The sequence below is a fragment of the Rattus norvegicus genome, chromosome 3, assembly GCF_021556685.1.
Source record: "Rattus norvegicus strain SHRSP/BbbUtx chromosome 3, alternate assembly SHRSP_T2T, whole genome shotgun sequence".
NCBI lineage: Eukaryota > Metazoa > Chordata > Mammalia > Rodentia > Muridae > Rattus > Rattus norvegicus.
The window spans coordinates 20,115,887-20,133,917 of NC_141536.1; the positions used below are offsets into that span (position 1 = coordinate 20,115,887).

The window sequence follows — 18,031 nt, forward strand, 5'->3', positions numbered from 1 at the left end:
GGATTTGGGTCCAGAGAACTGTTGATCTGGTCCCTTCGGGTCTGGGCTGTGTCTGGAGCGCAGGGGACCTGCAGCTCCAGTGCCCCTATCGTCCGTTTCCCAGAGGCCGTATACAGTTTCCTCTTGGGCCAGGGATGTGGGCTGGGGTGGGCAGTATTGGTGGTCTCTCCCACTCTGCAGTCTCAGGAGTGCCCACCTGTCTGGGCGGTGAGCTCTCTCTCCCAAGGGGTTTGGGAGCAGTGAGTGCTGGCTGGGATCACCGAGGTTGTGGCTCCAGCTAAAAACCGGAAGTGTCCAGTCCCAGAGAAATTTTGCCTCTGTGTGTCCTGAGACTACCAGGCAGGTCGCTTGGAGCAGAAAAGTTGGTCTTACCTGTGGTCCCATGGCTCAAGTTTGCTCGTGGGGGGTTGCTTTTGAGCTCTCTGTGAGGGCAGCAACCAGAGACAACATGTTGTTAAGTTGGTTACTTTTAAAAGTAGATGTCTTAATTATGGGAGATATTTTAAATTTACTTTAATTACATTTAAGTCTCTCTCTCTCTCTTTGTGTGTGTGTGTGTGTGTGTGTGTGTGTGTGTGTGTGTGTGTGTGCTCACATGTGGTTATATGCACTAGAGTGCAGGTGTTTATGGAGGCCAGTGGTGTCAGATGCCCTGGAGTTGGAGTTACAGTGGTTGTGAGGCACCTGATATGGGTGCTGTCCTGTCCTCCAAAAGAAAAATAAAGGCTCTCCAGGGCTGATGCATCTCTCTATCTCCCCATGGGAGGTAATTTTTCAGGATTTAAATTGAAAGGATTTCCTACCATGGTTCTTTGCCTGAATGTGTGCTGTATTTTCAGATTACCAGAACATACAAAGCCATCACAAAGTGGATTCCATGTTAGCTCACCAGGAAAGGGTGCACCGGTTTCTGTAGATCAGAGGTCTTGTGAAAACCTTGTGAAATAACGTCCAGAATACTGAAGTCCTGAAAATGATGAAGATCCAGGGGTCCACGATGGAAATCACAGACAGAAAACCCAAGGCTTGGAGGTCTTCCGAGTCTCCTTCAGCTCTGTCCACAAGTTTAAAGCCTTCATAGTAAGCACGATACTGTTATAGAGGAAAAATCATCCCACAGGTAAAGATAAAGGCTATCAGAAGGAAGGAATTCTATTATTTTGTTTGTCTTAGCCTGAAATTTTCACCCTATGGCTGATGGATATGGGCAAGGAGCCTGTAAAGAGAAGCCTGAGGAACATAGGGAGACCCAGCTCACTGACTCCCTCAAGGCCTGCATTCTCAGATCAAAGACTCCAGGCTTCCCCACACAAATAGTTTTCTTCTGTATTTTTACTTTTGTTTTGGTTACTTTATTTACATTTCTAATGTCATCTCCCATCCTGGTTTCCCCTCCACAAACCCGCTATCCCACCCCAATGCCCCATGCCCCTGCTTTGATGAGGATGCTCCCCCACCCACCCACCCTCTTCTGCCTCACTCTCTAGCATTCTCCTACCTTGGCCCCTCAAACCCACACAAAATCTTTAGCTAGTGTCTTCATATGCATACTTTATTCAGTCATGTTTAGCTTCTGTCCACTATTATTAGTTTGTGTAAAAGTAACTAACAGACACATGGACACACCAGTGAAATGGTGTTTTGAATAGAAGGAAAGAGACAGGAAATATGATCACTAAAATGTATGAGGTCATCAGATGAAAGACCTGGCCATCTCATGTGAATTAGTCTTTTGTTTAAAGTAGATTCTATATAAGATGGGAGCAGGAGGTACCCTAAAGGTAGACCCCTACTTTCCTGTGTTCAGCCTCCACCTATGCCCTCATGTCACTTGTGTCCCTGTAGTTTCCTCAGAGCTCTGTGACGTGCCTCAAATCACGACTCTCTCTCTCTCTCTGCTGCCTTTCAGGTAACATTCCTACCTAGATCAGAACAACCCCAGACCACCATTCTGAGACTGGATACTTTTTGTTATGGCATTAGACCTCCCATACCTACTAGATTCTAAATCCACAATGAAACAAATTGACCCTAATGGGACACAAACTTCAGAATCATTATCAGTAGGAGTAACTGTGGTTAAGAGCACTGAAAGCCACCCAGGAACTCTCAGAAAAGACACACATTCCTAGAATCAACCTCCTGACTCCAATCTCTACAGCACATCAGTGTCTTGGTTATTTCAATCAGGAGCATGAGGAACTTGACTTACGTTAGACTCACCTCTCACCTGTCACTGCTGTATGGACACCGTCTCTCTCATTCCTGCTTCACGATGCCAGCAGTAATAGTGGTGACCGTGACCACTTAGACCCTTCACTTCCCTGGCACAGTCCTGTGGCTTTTAAGGTTTTCATGTTCTTCTTACAAAAGACTTGTGGGTACACAGTCATTGTCTTCATTTTACAAACCTAGAAATGGGTTAAACAGCCAAACAGCACTGTCCTTCAAATCAGCTTAAATAGAACCCTTTTTAGGGGTCTCTTTGAGATGGTGCCTAAGGTCTAAGCATCCAGGTTAGAATCCTCTCTTCAGATTGGTGTCTTTCAGGGAAGATGTAGATAGACATCTACATCTAGTTTTCCTAGTTTTATGGGAAAGGCACTGCGCCTGCTTTCCATGATTCTCAAGCCGGAATGAGATGGAGTGAAGATAGCTTCAAGAACAGGTTCTGGGATATTGTAAACACTTGATAATTAATGTGTGTATCATTTGCTCAGCAGGAGGTGCCCCTTTAACCTGCCAAGCTCTCCTTGAGAATTAATCATTCTTCTCCCTTACAGTCTGTGCTGATGCATAGGATGTTTTTCTCATTGTGTATCTCACTCAGTGCTGGATGAGGTAGGCAGGATGAGATCCTATATCTACCAAATGGATATGACTCAGCTCATAACTTTAAATTGGTTTAGAGTCAAGCATTTCACAGATGTGGTATATATTTGTTGGTTTTGTCCTCAGAATTGTGGTGAAATGAATTCCAACCAAAATTCCAACCATGCAAGAATACTTGATAAAGAAATGGGTCTTGTATAATTAAAAGAAACACTATACATTTAAATTTTAAAAAGTTGGGGCTGGAGATTTAGCTCAGTGGTAGAGCGCTTGCCTAGGAAGCACAAGGACCTGGGTTCGGTCCCCAGCTCCGAAAAAAAGAACCAAAAAAAAAAAAAAAAATTTTAAAAAGTTTATTTATTTTATATGTTTAGGGTTAGAGGCATCATGGCACACATGTGGAAGTCAGAAGTTAACTCATGGGAGTTTGTTCTCTCCTTCCTTCATGTGCATTTTCGAATCATGTGTGTACATGTCTGTTTGTGTGTGTGTCTACATGCATGTGTGCACACTCACACATATGCATGTAATTAAAAATATTCTGAAGATAAAAAGAGCATTCATTTGAGAGAGTGCCCTAAGGTGGGTTCAGCAGTCATTGAGAAAATGTTTTTGTTGTCAACTTGATGATGATGTTTTACAAGGATGATGGGGATTTAAACTCTGGTCCTCACATTTGCATGGCAAGCACTTAGCTAACTAAGCCATCTCCACAATACCCCACAACTACGTTTTATAAGCTTTTTAGGCTTACTACATGATAGAGTAATATAGATTCAGATACTATCCATCATGTTTCAAGTTTTATGGGTCCTTAGTAATTTTTGAGAATATTAAGAGGTCCTTAGATGCCTGGCAGTGTTGGCTCATCTCTTTAATCCCAGCACCCAGTAGGCAGAGGCAGATGTCTGAGTTTAAAGCCAGCGTGGTCTATGACATTGTCTTCAAAAACAAAACAAATAAATAAACAAAAAATAGAGAAAGATTAAAGGAAAAACAAGAAAGGGAATAAGAGGTCCTTAGAGCACAAGTTTGCAGACTGCTGCCTTAGGCTAGCATGAAGTCTCCTGAGGAGATCAGACTCCTGATAATTTGCTATAGTCATTAGGCACTAATAATAAACGAGAGCCACTGTTAGTAACAATGCTGATGTTAATCTGTGAGGCTATTAATCTGGGTTTTGTGGTATACATATACACAAGCCCATAGGCATACACATACACTCACATGCTTGTAGGTGCATAAATACACACTTGCTCCAAATTGTATACAACTAGAAAACCTTTTGGTTTTTCCCCAGAATGTGGAATATGTGCATACCCATGAGATGTTGTAGAACAGAACCCTCCTGGAAGTGTCCCAACGAAGCACTGGAAACCTTGGACACTTGCATGGTGCAGCCCAGCTCCCCCTTACTCTGGTGGCAGGAGGTGCAGGCCAGCTAAACTGGGCATCTGCATCTTGCACTTGCGGCCCAGATTCCTCAGATGGTTCAGCTAGTTCTTGGCCATGCATTCTTCCTGACCCGAATCCTTTTGGAGAACAGGTCTTCCATGGGGTCGGTGCTCCCAGACACCTTGATCAGCCACTCCTTACTGTCATCCCGGGCAGGCTTGTAGCCACAAGGGCATCGCTACTGGCCATTCACCTCGTCCCACATGAGGTTGGGCCTCTTCTTCAGATGGATGCCCTTAAAGCTCTCCAACTGCTGCCAGCAAGTGAGTGGCCTTGGCCGAGCAGTGGCTTCCTGCGGGGAAGGCCTGTGTCAGGATCCTGCAAGCACACTACCACCGCCTCCTCCATGCGGTTGGTCAGCAACTTCCAGAGTTGGTTGATGAGATGCTCCGGGTTTTCCCACTCCAGGGCACGCAGCTCGGCCTCCAGCGAGGCCCTGGCCTGGCACAGCACCATCAAGGGTGGCTGTCAGAAGCCAGCAGGTTGCCCAGGTCGGACTCCAGTTCTAGCTCCTGGTGCACCATGATGCGATGCAGCTTCTCTGCTTCCTCCTGCTCTTCCTTGCCCAGCAGCTCTCTGCATTCTGCCCCTCCGTGTCTCTCACCTGGGGATTAGTTCCCTCACTTTTGGGGACTTTAACTTATAAGAATGGACAGAAAGTATACGATTTGATGTGTGCCTTGTACCTCAGCACCTACGTTGCCAGGAAAAGGGAGTTTTCATTGCACAAAATGGGATTGTAAGACAGGGATTTCAGGAAAAATCATGGGTGAATATATTGAAACCCTGCCCCCTCTCAAGGCACACTCAATGAAATAATAAACTCGAACTTGCATTCATATAATGTTGTAGGGAAAAAAATGGCCTCTGGGGAACACTAAAAACTATGGGAATTTGACTATATGTCACATGCATGGACCCTGGGTTTATACATTTCAGGGAGAAGAATCTCCCTCATCCAAGGTCTTTAGATCTTTGGGTGTTAACTAAGATGTTCTATCTGTATCTAGACCTTAAACAACTCTGCCTGTTCTCAGGAACTGGGTTGTAATGAAATAGTGAGAACCCTGAGGCTCTGGAAGGAGAGTGTGCGAATGGGTGTTCCCTGGCTCAAAAGTGAGTCTCTGGAAAAGGCAGTGCAGAAACTGATCAGTCTGGGTAGAGGGAGTTAGCAAGTAAGCTATGGCATTTCCCAGTGACATCACTGATAGTGTCTTCCCTGGAAATTCTCTTGTATCCAGGAGAACCCTAGAATCTTCTGTGATGTCACCAGTGTTGTGGTGACACCAACTGCCTGAGTGATATCCCTCCAGAGCCTAAGGGGTTCTGAAGCGGGCATGTTCTCCGGGTTCCTCAGTCTATTTCGGCAGGACAATCATATACATGCAGAGACCAGACCAAGGCAGAATGAGGCCAGCCTTCTATCACGTTGGAGAACAAGATGAACGGAAAGGTCCTGAGGAAGGAAAAGTGAGCACTGGACAGGGGTAGGGGAGCTTCTTGGAGGAGGTTGGCTTCTGCTGGTCCTTCTAGGTGTAGGACATATGATTTGGAGCCTCAGTGTTTCCAAATGGCTGACCCAGACTCAACAATTTCTGATCATTAGTTTGAGAGAGCCAAGAATTGATATATGTCAAGGGGCTCTACTTGGAGCTCTTTAATGTCATGGGGAGTGTCAAAGAATACCAGAATGAGCCTCTGTAAGAATAACAAAGTGTGTCTCTCAGTATAGGCTGTTGAAGCACTTCATTCTCAGTCCTGTAGATTACATGGGTAATTGATGCCAAGAGGGATATTCTCCTGGTCATATATCAAGGCCTCAGTTACTTTGTACTTGAACACACATGATTAGGGATTCAAGATATTAAGCAGTTTGGACTCAAGGACTTACCTGCCTCACATCAGACATTAGCTGAAAATGGCCTCCAATTCTTCTTGTTTAGGCCAGCTATAGAATTTCAGTGCCAGAGGAATGGCTTTAGGAGGTGTGGTCTATATCTATGATGGCATATGTCATCATATGGCTATGATGGTGGGGAACAGGGACAGTTGAGTTCAGCTTAAAGATAGCTTTCTTGCTGTGTCAGGGATTCACTGTATCTCTTGAACTATGCATCCTCAGACTTCTGTTTTAGACTAAGCATAGTTTTTCCTGACCTTATGTCCACATATGTTCCTTTTTACTTGTGTTTATCTGCCTACAGAGTTTGCTCAGAAGGTATCATCCCAACCCTCCACAAGCCCTGTTGAGGAGGAGAGGATGAAGCATTTGGAGAACCTCAAAATTGCTCTCCACAAGATGCAAAATGAGAGAGAAGAACTCCAGAGAATCCTGGCAGATTACCCTGGGAAGAATTTAAACGACAGGTAGTCACAATGCAAGTTCTTTGTTAACTGTCTTGAGATGTCTGTTAAACTCATATGTCCTCAAATCACAGTAGGCTACAACTCCAGGGTATCCTCATGGTCAAAATCATATTCCTGATTGCATCAGATTGTGAAGTTCAGATAGGAATGAGATGGGGGCACAGGCTATTTTGACTCCTACAAAAGTAAATCATAGCCTGTGGCCTGAATCACAGTCTGGGAATAAGGGTAGTAGTGTGTGAGCTCTCATTGTGTGTTTTAAGAAAACTGGACAGGTGTTGGCTTGTGGGAATTTCTAGGTGCTGTGATTTGCCAATTATTGTTGTAATTGACCTGGAGGTGCTTGGAGTTCAATAGGTCCTGTGAACAGCTGGAGGGGCCTTATCCCACTTGCTGCCTCACTGCCTCAGAGTGTGTGACTGGATTGACTACAGGATATCATTGGTTTTCTCTGATTTTGTTCATTGTATTTTGAGATAATGCCACATCCTTATATTTATTTGGCATTCTAATTGTATTTGAGAGAGAGAGAGAGAGAGAGAGAGAGAGAGAGAGAGAGGGAGGGAGGGAGTTTTGTGTGAGTTTGTGTGTGTGCCTGTGTGTGTGTGTGTGTGTGAGAGAGAGAGAGAGAGAGAGAGAGAGAGAGAGAGAGAGAGTGATTTTGTGTGTTTCACTTATGATCTGGGTATTCTATGTTCTGATTTGGCCTGAGAATTATCCTGTGTCAATTTCCATGGCGTGATAGAGATGAAGATGAGAGCCTCACTTTGAGCAGAACAACATTTCACCTCTGCTTACCTTGGACGCACATGGGAATCTCCTGGTGTGTGTTATAAATTCTTTTCCCTGTAAATACGGTTCATGTTCCTTTGGGTTTTCATGTAGCAATAGATTCTATGATTGAGAAATGTTACCTAAGAACAGGAGAATAGTCTTCATGGGTATAAGTTGGAACCTGGATCGTGGCACAGGGTCCTGGAATGTTCTTGGCAAGCTAGTCTATTCCTTCAAACCCCCCTCAGGGAGTTCATGCAGATCATTTCCCACATTTAGTTTGCTGGCACTGCTGTCCCTGCGTCCATAATAATAAGCTTAATAAGAACCAAATGGACCCAATACCAAGGAGCAAGACTGTGGCATGTCGTAGGCTGGGGTAGTTCAGGATTCAGTCTGAATTCATGTAATTCTTGAATCCTTCATTCATAAAGTTATTTGATTCTTGGACCATGCCCTATCATAGGGACAACTTTGAGTCCGAGATGCTCATGATGCAGCACCAGGAAGTGATTACTGACCTGCAGAAAATGTGCAAGCAGATCAATAAAGCTTTGAGCAAATGTAATCAACTATCACAAGAAAATCAATGGTACTGGTGAGTAACTTACCAGGTTGTGACCCCAGCAGTAGACATGTGTCAGCCCATTCTTATCTTTGAAGTGAGGATCAGGTTTTATAGGGTTTGAAGCATACCAGGAAGTGTGTCTTTAAGGAAGGCTCTAGGATTTTACCTCCTGTAGATAGTTTGAATAAATGGAAAGAGGCTGTGAGCTTCTCCAACCATTGTCCTTCCCAGCTAGGGATCCTGTACATAGAAAATGTATGTACAATGATGGACTTATCAATCAATATTGATGCTCTGGGGCTCTGACAGGAAACACACACACACACACACACACACACACACACACACACACACGACACATAGAAAGATTGCATAACTGTTGGATCTATTCTTTTCTCTCAGAGGGCATTTGCCTGCAAGTGACATTCTAATAAAATGGATATATAAGCACACTTAAGGATTAAGTCCTCTTCTGGGAAAAACTTGCGTCCTTCATGTCAGGTTATGAGAAGTGCCCTGAATCTTCAGGAATGTTGCTTTTTTTCTCGATTTGACCTGTCTCTAGGTTATGCTCCATGACTACTGTGGACTTGGACTATAATCTGGGGCTATCTTCGGATCAGGCCCTAGAAGGAATAATGTACTTGGAGAAGTGGGAGGAAATTGGAGATTGGCTGGGATTCACCATGTTTTTGTTTGTGACTCAGCCGCAGGTACTGCCTCCTCCTAAGTGAGTTTATTGAACTGAAGCACAATGTCCAGAGAGCACAGAATGAGAACAGGGAGCTTCTATGGGATCAGATTGCACTGGAAGAGTCCAATAAGGAAACAACAAGGTTGTGTGGAAGCCAGTATGAAAATCTATGTAACAAGAGCATCAGGAAGGATGAATGAAGCATCAAGGGCATGTTGTCCTGATATCTAACCCTAAACCAAGTCAAACCAATTTAACCAATCTCCAACTTATCCAGACACTCTACTAGGTCTCATCCATTGTTCATTTCTTTGATCATTTACAAAACTTTGTGTGGTGTTAGCCTCATGCAAGAAACTGGAGGATTGACAACTAAATCCTCCTGCCCAACTAGACACTGCATTTCCTTAAGGGGGATCTGTTTATCGCACATCGCACACTTACATGCCATTATGCTAGAGGGATGCCATGTGGTAGCCTCCTTTGTAGTGCACAGAACTGATTAGAGCTCAGTGCAATTGCCAAAAGAATGGCTATCATTCTCAGTCTTGATGGGGCTTCTGTCCTTTCTCTCCTTTTCCCTGTACATTGCAAAATGGTCCTTCCGCCTGCCCAAATCATGGTTTATAGTGATAGAGCTTGAGAAGCAGTTTGTCAGTCCTGTTTTATGTCAATGCTCTAGAGTTCTTTCCTGTGGCTTATATCCTGGAGCTGACTGGATGAACAGGGATGTAAGAAAGGCTTCTCTCAGGGTGAGGGTTTGTGTGAGATATGTGAGGATTGGAGGGAAAAATTTCTCCAACTCTCTCAACCTAGTGTGCCGGAGAAGTGTTTTCCCTATACAGGTTAACTTTATAAGGGATGGATAGCATTGTCTAAGCTCTCACTTGGCACATTTCCTTTGTCTAATCTGTATTCAACAACTGTTGTTCCAGCATGATGGTCTCCTCATTCTTTTCTGCTTCGCCTTATGATTTCTGTTCTCTCTCTCTCTCTCTCTCTCTCTCTCTCTCTCTCTCTCTCTCTCTCTCTCTGTGTGTGTGGGGGGGGTGATTGTGTGTGTTTCTTTGGATGATTGGAATTATGTGTTGTTCACTGTTCGATTTTTAGCAGTTATTAAAAGCTGAGAAGATATGCAGGCCTGTGGGATCGCTTACCCTTCCCTCTTGGGCATTAGAAAATGACCTCAGATGAAAGATCCTACTGGATTTTCCTGCTGAATTGGGCTGTTGTGTATTGGGTAAGTGACATGGCAATTCCTCACCAGGTCTTTTCCACCCCTAGGTCTGAAACACTCCAGCAGAAGCTTGCACAGGGTCCAGGCCAGGACTACAGCTCTCAGAGACAGAAGTGTCCACCAGGAGCACTGAGTGTGCAAGATTGACAACACCTCCCACACCTCAGTCCTCATAACCATAACAATCTTGGGCTGCATTTGAAAGATCTTTAGATGACACCTGTTTAACCTTTTGAGAACTTGTCCATCAACAACCAACCACCCCGAATGAGGCATGTCTACATTCATCTTGAAGAGATTTTTTACCATCTTGCCTGCCGTTCTGCTATGTTTGCAAGGCCAGCAACAGGCTGGAGGTGTATGTTGCAAAATCTGTAGCAATTGAATGCTGACTAATTTACTTGCTGTATTTGGTTTTTAGTTTGAAGTTTGATTATTTTATGCATTTGGTTTTCTTCGTTTATGTTTGAAGTTTTGCTATTTATTAACTTTTGGTTTTTTTTAATTAGTATGCTGTAGGGCGCCCAACTGTGGTGAACTACGGTACTGCGCATGCTCGGGTTTTGTACCTGGTGCCAGTTGGCCAGACGTTAATATGCTAATGAGGGATTCATGCTCTGCCAATCCCTGAAGGACAATTAGCATAGCCTCAGCCTCCTGTGTATATAAGGTGAGCGCTTTTGCCGCTCGAGGCCCCCATATCAGCAATGAGCTGGTCCTGCAATAAAGGCTGTTGAGAAGAATCCGACCGTGTTGTGTCTTCCTTGCCAGCCAAGGTGGGCGCGACAACTGGTGGGCCGTACCAGGACCCGAGGACATCCTCATGGATTCAGAACTCTCCAAATCCAGGACGGCGACGTCGGAAAGTTCCCAGGTAAGTGACAATAAAGTTCCCAGGTAAGGGACAATAAAGTTCCCAGGTAAGGGACAATAAGGTTCCCGGTTTTGGGACGAGGGTTAAGTTCTCGGATTGAGACAATAAGGTTCCCGGTTTGGGACAAGGGTTAAGTTCTCGGATTGAGACAATAAAGTTCCCGGTTTTGGGACGAGTCGCAGCGGCCATATCCCTTACCTCTGTAGTACAGACTGCGGCAGCTGTAAGTAATATATCCACAGCTGCAAGTAATCTATCCGCAGGTGTTGCAGAAGCTTTAGATGTTCAGGGTAATATTAATAGTCAGTTGAAAACAGGAATTTTGCTTCTGTATCAAAAGGTCGATTTGCTCCAGGAACAAGCAGATATTATGATGGGTGTGACTCTGAGTTTTATGGTTATATTATTACTCTGGGAGAGAGTACAAGGTACAAGGTTTTCTGGTTTCAGACTAAGGAACACAGTATTTTGGGAGAAAGATTTTGTCTTTGTGTTTTTAAAAGGTGTGATTAGGCTCTGGAAACCTCACAGAGTCATACTGATCAGATTTGATAGAGGTAGACCGCCTGAAAAATTTATTCAGGAGAATCAAACAAAAAGATATCTCGATTCTAAACTTTTGTCTTGAGAATTGTACAGAGTGTGCCTACTTGGATTCCTGGTCTCAATGACTTTCAGCTGGGACCAGTCAGGACACATCAGCTACAGCATTCATTTCATTTTTCCTACCCCCTACCCCCAAGGACATCTCAATGCCCATATACAGATTGATGGAGTTAATGTAATTGGGTTGTGAGTGGAAATATTCAGGACTGTGTTTCACTTCCATACCATTTGTGAATGTCAGTCGTGCTGCTCACTTATGCCGTAATAGATCTCAGTATCTTACAGGAATTTGGTCTCAACACGTTGATGGACTAGTCCAGGAATTGAGACAATCCATCATCCATATCAACTCCACTCGAGTGGATGGTCACCGTGGAAGTGGTGGGTAAGGGGAAATCCTACCTCTCTGCTGACTCCTATTGGAATCTGGGTCCCTTCGGTGGGACACCATCTAGTTTTTCCCCTCTATGTCTATTGTCTGTCCTTGGTGCACCAAACTGTCCATGTCTGTCAGTTTATGTCTGTGGTTTTTGTTTCTCGTTGCTTAAATGTTTTATGTTTCATGTTCAAAAGAGAAAATGATAAAAACTTTATCTGCTGGTCGTTCACACCATGATTTGATTTTAACTCGTTTCAAAAAAGGAACAAATGAATAAAAAGCAGTTTCAATCGGCCCTTGGAGCCTTGCACCTGTAGTAGGAGCCTAGGTCAGCTGGAGAAGCTGCCCGGGGATGAGCGTCTGCATGAGCTGATTATTAGATTTAGCAGGTGACAAGGTGCTTCTCTTAAAATCACAGCTAGAAAAGTCATAATGGTGTTTGGTCTAAATATTGAAGATATGTGTAGCCACTTCAATTTTGTTTCTGATTGGTTTTAAATGTATAAATATTCTCTACATGCCTTGGTTATGGACTATTGGTTTTTAAGTTATTGGATATGGTTTAAAAAAATGTAACATTGGTAACAGAAAGTTGACATAAAACTGGTAAATTTGGATGGAGTCATTCTAGACAACATGTGGCATGAGCCAATCTAGGGAAACAGGTCTAAATTGGGATGATGAGGCTGATCTCGAGGAAGAGGCTGCTCAATGTGAGAGGGAGAGATATGATCCAGACTGGACACACGCTAGTGCCATGTGGCAATGAGGCAGACAATTAGGCAAGAAAGCGGTTATACCAACAGCACCTCCGTATAACCCTCAATATAAAAGCATGGTGAAGCCTACAAAAGCTACTTCCTTTTGCCCAGAGGTGTGGAAAGAGATGGGATTAAGTTTTCCAGTGTTTCTGGATGCTAACGGGCATCGATATCATGAACCCGTTGACTTTAAGACTATAAAGCAATTGGCAGAATCAGTCAGATGCTGCAGTTTTGATGGAAAGTTTGACAATCATTATCCTAAGGATCCTTTGCTACAATTTTTCATTGAACAGCCAGTGATTTTTCCTAAGGTCACTGCTTCAGAGCCTTTGTCTAGAGCTTTAAATATTTATACAGATGGCTCCAAAACAGGTGTAGGTGCCTATATGGTTGATTCTCAAGAACCAGTCTTAATACAGTCCAGGTACCCCCCAAATTACAGAATGTAAAATTGTATTGGAAGTTTTTAAAAAGATTTCATGATTCTTTTAATTTAATTTCTGACTCTGCTTATGTAGTTAATGCTGTGTGCTCACTTGAAATTGCAGGGCCAATTCGGTCGAGTAGTACTGTATGTCAGATTCTTTTAGAATTACAAAATTTGAATTGGGCCAGAAAAAATAAATTTTTCACACAACATATTCGAGCCCATACTAATTTGCCTGGTCCCATGACCAGTAATAACGCCCTGGTGGATGCTAGTACTCATAGAGAGTCTATTTTTCATGCAGCTTCGGTTGATCTCGCTAGAGAATTTCATCAAAAGTTTCATGTTCCTGCCTTTACTCTTCAACAAAAATTTAAAATCTCTAGAGCTGCAGCTCATGATGTGGTGTTACGTTGCCAGAATTGTGTTCAATTTCACCACCCTCCTCAGGTGGGAATTAACCCTCGTGGTCTGATTCCACTAAAAATTTGGTAGATGGATGTCACACACATATCTCAATTTGGAAATTTAAAATATGCTCAAGTTTCTGTTGATACCTGTTCCGGTATTATACATGCCACTCTGATGACTGGTGAAAAGGCTCATAATGCCATTAGTCATTGTTTAGAGGCGTGGACAGCCTGGGGAAAGCCTGATAGTCTCAAGACAGACAACGGGCCTGCCTACACAGCAAAGTCCTTTCAGGCATTTTGCCAGACAATGCAGGTCGAGCATACTACTGGATTACCATACAATCCCCAGGGTCAAGGTATTGTGGAAAGAGCACACCACACCTTAAAGGGACTGCTACAAAAACAAAAAGGGGGAATTGCCTATGGCAGAACACCAAGAGAACAGTTGTCATTAGCACTTTTTACTTTGAATTTCTTAATTTTGGCTCGCCATGCTGCTACTACACCTATGACTAATGCAGAAGTAAAGTGGAAGGATGTCTTAACTGATGAATGGCGTGGCCCGGATCCCATGATTTCAAGATCTAGGGGAGCTGTTTGTGTTTTTCCGCAGAATCAAGAAAATCCAATTTGGGTACCTGAGCACTTGACTCGAAAATTGCCCTCTGCTCTTCCTGAAGATGAGACTACGAACCCTACTATTACTTCGGGGAATGGTAATACAGGTTGATTCGCTCACCCTGTGGGCTATTGCCAGATCCTGGCCAGTACCCATGCCAATTCATAGCAATTCTACTGTTTTGCCAACCTTTTACTCTACCTCCTGTTTGTGTGATGTTCCATGTATAGTGCCAAATGGAGAAATGCCCCAACGGTATGCCGCCACTAACTTTTCTCTGTCGCATACCTTATGTTTTACTGTTAAGAACTCTTCCCTGCCCTGCGTTTGGTTGCAGAGAACCACATTTCAATATTCAATATAATATAAGCTCTAATGTGAGCAATGTACCCATTTGGCATCTGGCTTTCTATTAGCTAATCAAAGGATAGATTTAGTTCAAGAACAAATTGAAGCACTGTATCATATGACGCAGCTGTCCTGCGTTTCCTCCCTTAGAGGTTTATGCTTTACTCTTTTGCAAGCTAACTTTTCTCAGCATTCTCCACAGAGCAAAGAAATTTCGAATTATCTGAAAGGGAACTGGTCCATGAAAGCAGAGCAACTATCAAGACAATTGCTGATGCAGATTGCTGTCCTTAACAGCACTAGGATGGACCCCATCACAGTTGAAGAGTTTACCTCATGGATCACCAACACCTTCTCCTTTTTTAAGGAGTAGGCTGTCATGTTTGCCTGGGGAGCTATTGTCCTCCTGGGATGCGGAGTAGGTCTCTGGCTTATTGGCCATTTAAAAAGAGAACATGCCACAAAGTGGTTGTTTACCAGGCTATGACCGCCATTAAAAAGGGTGCTTCTCCTAACATATGGCTGGCCTCTTTGAAAGATTAAGAGTTCGCCCTAGATCATTTTTGTCACTGTCATGTGGAGTCATTGTATCCAGAGACGGGCAACTTTCCTCGAGCTCTGACCAACCTAAGACATGGGGCCCAGTAGCAATAGGGTAACTCTATGACGGGTAAGGCCGAGTTTGGATGAGAACGACCTAAGACAGGAGCAATGACAAGATTGACATGACCCCCAAATCTAGACCAGTCATTTTATTAAACAAAAAAGGGGGAGATGTAGGGCGCCCTCCTGTGGTGAACAATGGTACTGCGCATGCAGGCTTTGCACCTGGCATCAGTTGGCTGGTAATATGCTAATGAGGGAGCAGTACCATGCTAATGAGGTGATTCATGCTCCGCCAATCCCTGAAGGGCAATTAGCATAGCCTCAGCCTGTTGTCTATATAAGGCAAGTGCTTTTGCTACTTGAGGTCCCCGTATCAGTAAAGAGGTGGTCCTGCAATAAAGGCTGTTAAGAAGAATTCGATGGTGTTGCGTCTTCCTTGCCGGACGAGGTAGGCGCAACAGATAAACAACACCGAGTTGCATACATAAGCATTCTAGGTATCCAACTGACATTAAAGTTACATTTAAGCTTTTGAGTTATGGGTAGTGGTTAAATTTTTCTTCAAACTTAACAGTAGGAATTAATAGCTAAATTTTGTTAGTGGTTACAAGCATTCTCAGATTAACAAATGGAGGGGCAAGGTTGACATCATGAGTTTTTTTTTTTGTTGTGATATACTATCCAAAGGTAATGTTGGGGTTAGGAAAAGAAATACCAAAACTCTGACCACAGCAATGGTCACTATGATTCTCCAAGTCCTGGGGCATAGTGAACCCTCTAGAAGTAGGTAGAGCTCTTGGGTGTTCATCCCAACAAAGCTCACAGTTTTTATGGATTTCCTTTGTCTTCTTGACCCAGTTGAATCTACCTAGGAAGCCTTTCTCTTCAGGGACAGGGTGAGAATGAACTTGGGAGTGCAGACAGGTAGAGGACAGCTGATGCTACACGGCCAACTCTGCCTGATCCCCTTTCTAGTCCCTTGAGTGAGTATGGCTAATGGAGGATAATGTGGTAAGGTGTAGGATTCAATGTTTCATGAGTCCCAAGAGAATCCCCTTGGAATCACTTCTGCAGGCTTTAACCAGGGACTGGGCTTGCCTTCCACACACCCCTTCAGAAAGGAACCAGCAATCTAGCACCTAGATTGAAGAAACGGTTAAGACATCAGCCACAGATTCCTCCTTTCCTCCCTTCCTCCCTTCCTCCCTTCCACTCTCCTTCCCTCCACTACCATCTATCTCTTTGTATATAACTATGGCATTATTGAAAGTCACAGACTAATAAAGAAAAGGATGCAGCTAAAACATTTACTCAAATCTTAGAGAACATCATGGGTATTCTAACAGTTTATCTTATTCCTATTTGCTCAGAATTATCTCAGCCTTAAACTGGGAGTAACACATCCTAAGATCATACTCAGTCCTTGGCAAGATGGTTCATTGCCATATTTCCTTGTGAACTGGAATCTGTTGGTGGGTAGTAAGGGAATGAGTTCAGTGCTTCATACATACTAAGCACAACTTGAGCTAGGTTCTCAGCCCTCTTCGTTTTTTATTGTAATATGTGGTCTGAATAAGTTACCCAGGATAGCCTTGAGCTTACTCTATACCCCAAGCAGGCCCTGAATTTGTGATCCTCTTGCTCCACTCCCAAGTATCTGGGATTGCAAACCTGTACTACTAGACCTATTTAAATTGTCATGATGAGAACATATACATAATATCCCAAAGGCCTCAGGAAGTCAAGGTAAGGCCTTCTAATAGCCTGGTCCTTCCCAGCTCCCTTGTAAAGACTGACCTTGATTAGAGGAAAGTTTCTGAGGTATACAATGCTGTCCATCATCACTGAGGATGTGCATGGCTTCTTCCACATGGTTAGCATCAGTGAAGATCCAGATGCATAACTTTATAGATTCTAAAAGCCAACTAGAAGGAACAGGAAGCCTTGTCTATATATTGAACCTATTTTATGAATAAAGAAACAAATTATTGAGAAGAGAAAGTGACAGAAAGGCAGTAACAGAGCCCAACCTGGAGAATAAAGAAGAAATAGACATAGTCCCACACTAAAAAGAGACAATGCTCCCACCCTCCCTTATACAACTCATCCAAATCAGATGAATTATCTCCCTCTTAAATGTCTTTCAACATCATTCCAGAAGAGCGTGAGGACAGACACAGAGTTGGAATAGGAGTGACTGAGGGGGCTATTAGGGGTACTCATGGCACAAAGTGAGTTAGTTCCAGCAACGTGGGTGAGAACTGAAAAGAAGCAGGAGCTGCTGTTGGAAGTGGGAGCAAGTGTGTGTAAAGGCAGGGAAGTGAAATAAGCTTGGTGAGCCGATGATTACAAGTTCAGTTTAACTGTCGCCTTGTCAATGTAGTGAAGAAAAGCTTGATGGTTAAAGATCTGGGAAAGAGAAAGACAACCTGTGGCTTGCATATTAAATAAGGGTGTTCCATCATTATTCAACAGGCAGTAGGAAATCACTGAAAGGTTTTGTACTGAAAATGTTTCCCTCATGGTTGTTCTAACACCGTCATGAAGTCATCCCCAACCAAAATGCTGCATTAGGCATAATTCCATCAAATCACACACACACGCGCGTGCGCACACACACACTCAATATACAACAAATCCATTGCTGGAAATATTCACACCCAAAAAACACTCTTCTGTATTTCTATCATACACATTAGCAAGTGTATGCACATAGATGCATACATACAAACACATAGGAAGAGCCATTTGTTTCCACAGCTGCCTGAAGCACCATCTCTACACATGCACTCCTATAACACTTGAAGAAGCACCTGGCCCTGCTACAGTTGGCAGGAGGATTGGTCCTGAAAGCTGCCTGTAAAACTCCTGCACTCTCTGGTCACTTGACTTGTATTCCACAGGTCAGCCTGACTCTTTCTTTATTTATTTATTTATTTATTTATTTATTTATTTATTTATTTATTTGTTGTTGTTACTATTATTTTGCTTTTATAAGACTAGAACTAAGAAGCAGCACCATCACCATACACAGTGTTCCTGAAAACATTCTGAGTTGGGGGCAGCAC

The 18,031-nt window shown here is 43.4% G+C and overlaps 1 long non-coding RNA gene and 1 pseudogene across 1 annotated transcript; one reads left to right on the top strand and one right to left on the bottom strand.

Annotated features, from left to right (window-relative positions):
* Positions 1-4,105: 4,105 nt before the first annotated feature.
* LOC148006453 (ribosome biogenesis regulatory protein homolog) lies at positions 4,106-5,626 on the bottom strand (annotated as a pseudogene).
* Positions 5,599-15,371, top strand: LOC148006454 (uncharacterized). Its single transcript, XR_015683490.1, has 7 exons — positions 5,599-5,757; positions 6,492-6,654; positions 9,975-10,199; positions 10,437-10,597; positions 10,699-10,801; positions 14,004-14,106; positions 14,560-15,371. It is a non-coding gene; the product is annotated as an uncharacterized LOC148006454 (long non-coding RNA).
* The last annotated feature ends 2,660 nt before the right edge of the window (positions 15,372-18,031 follow it).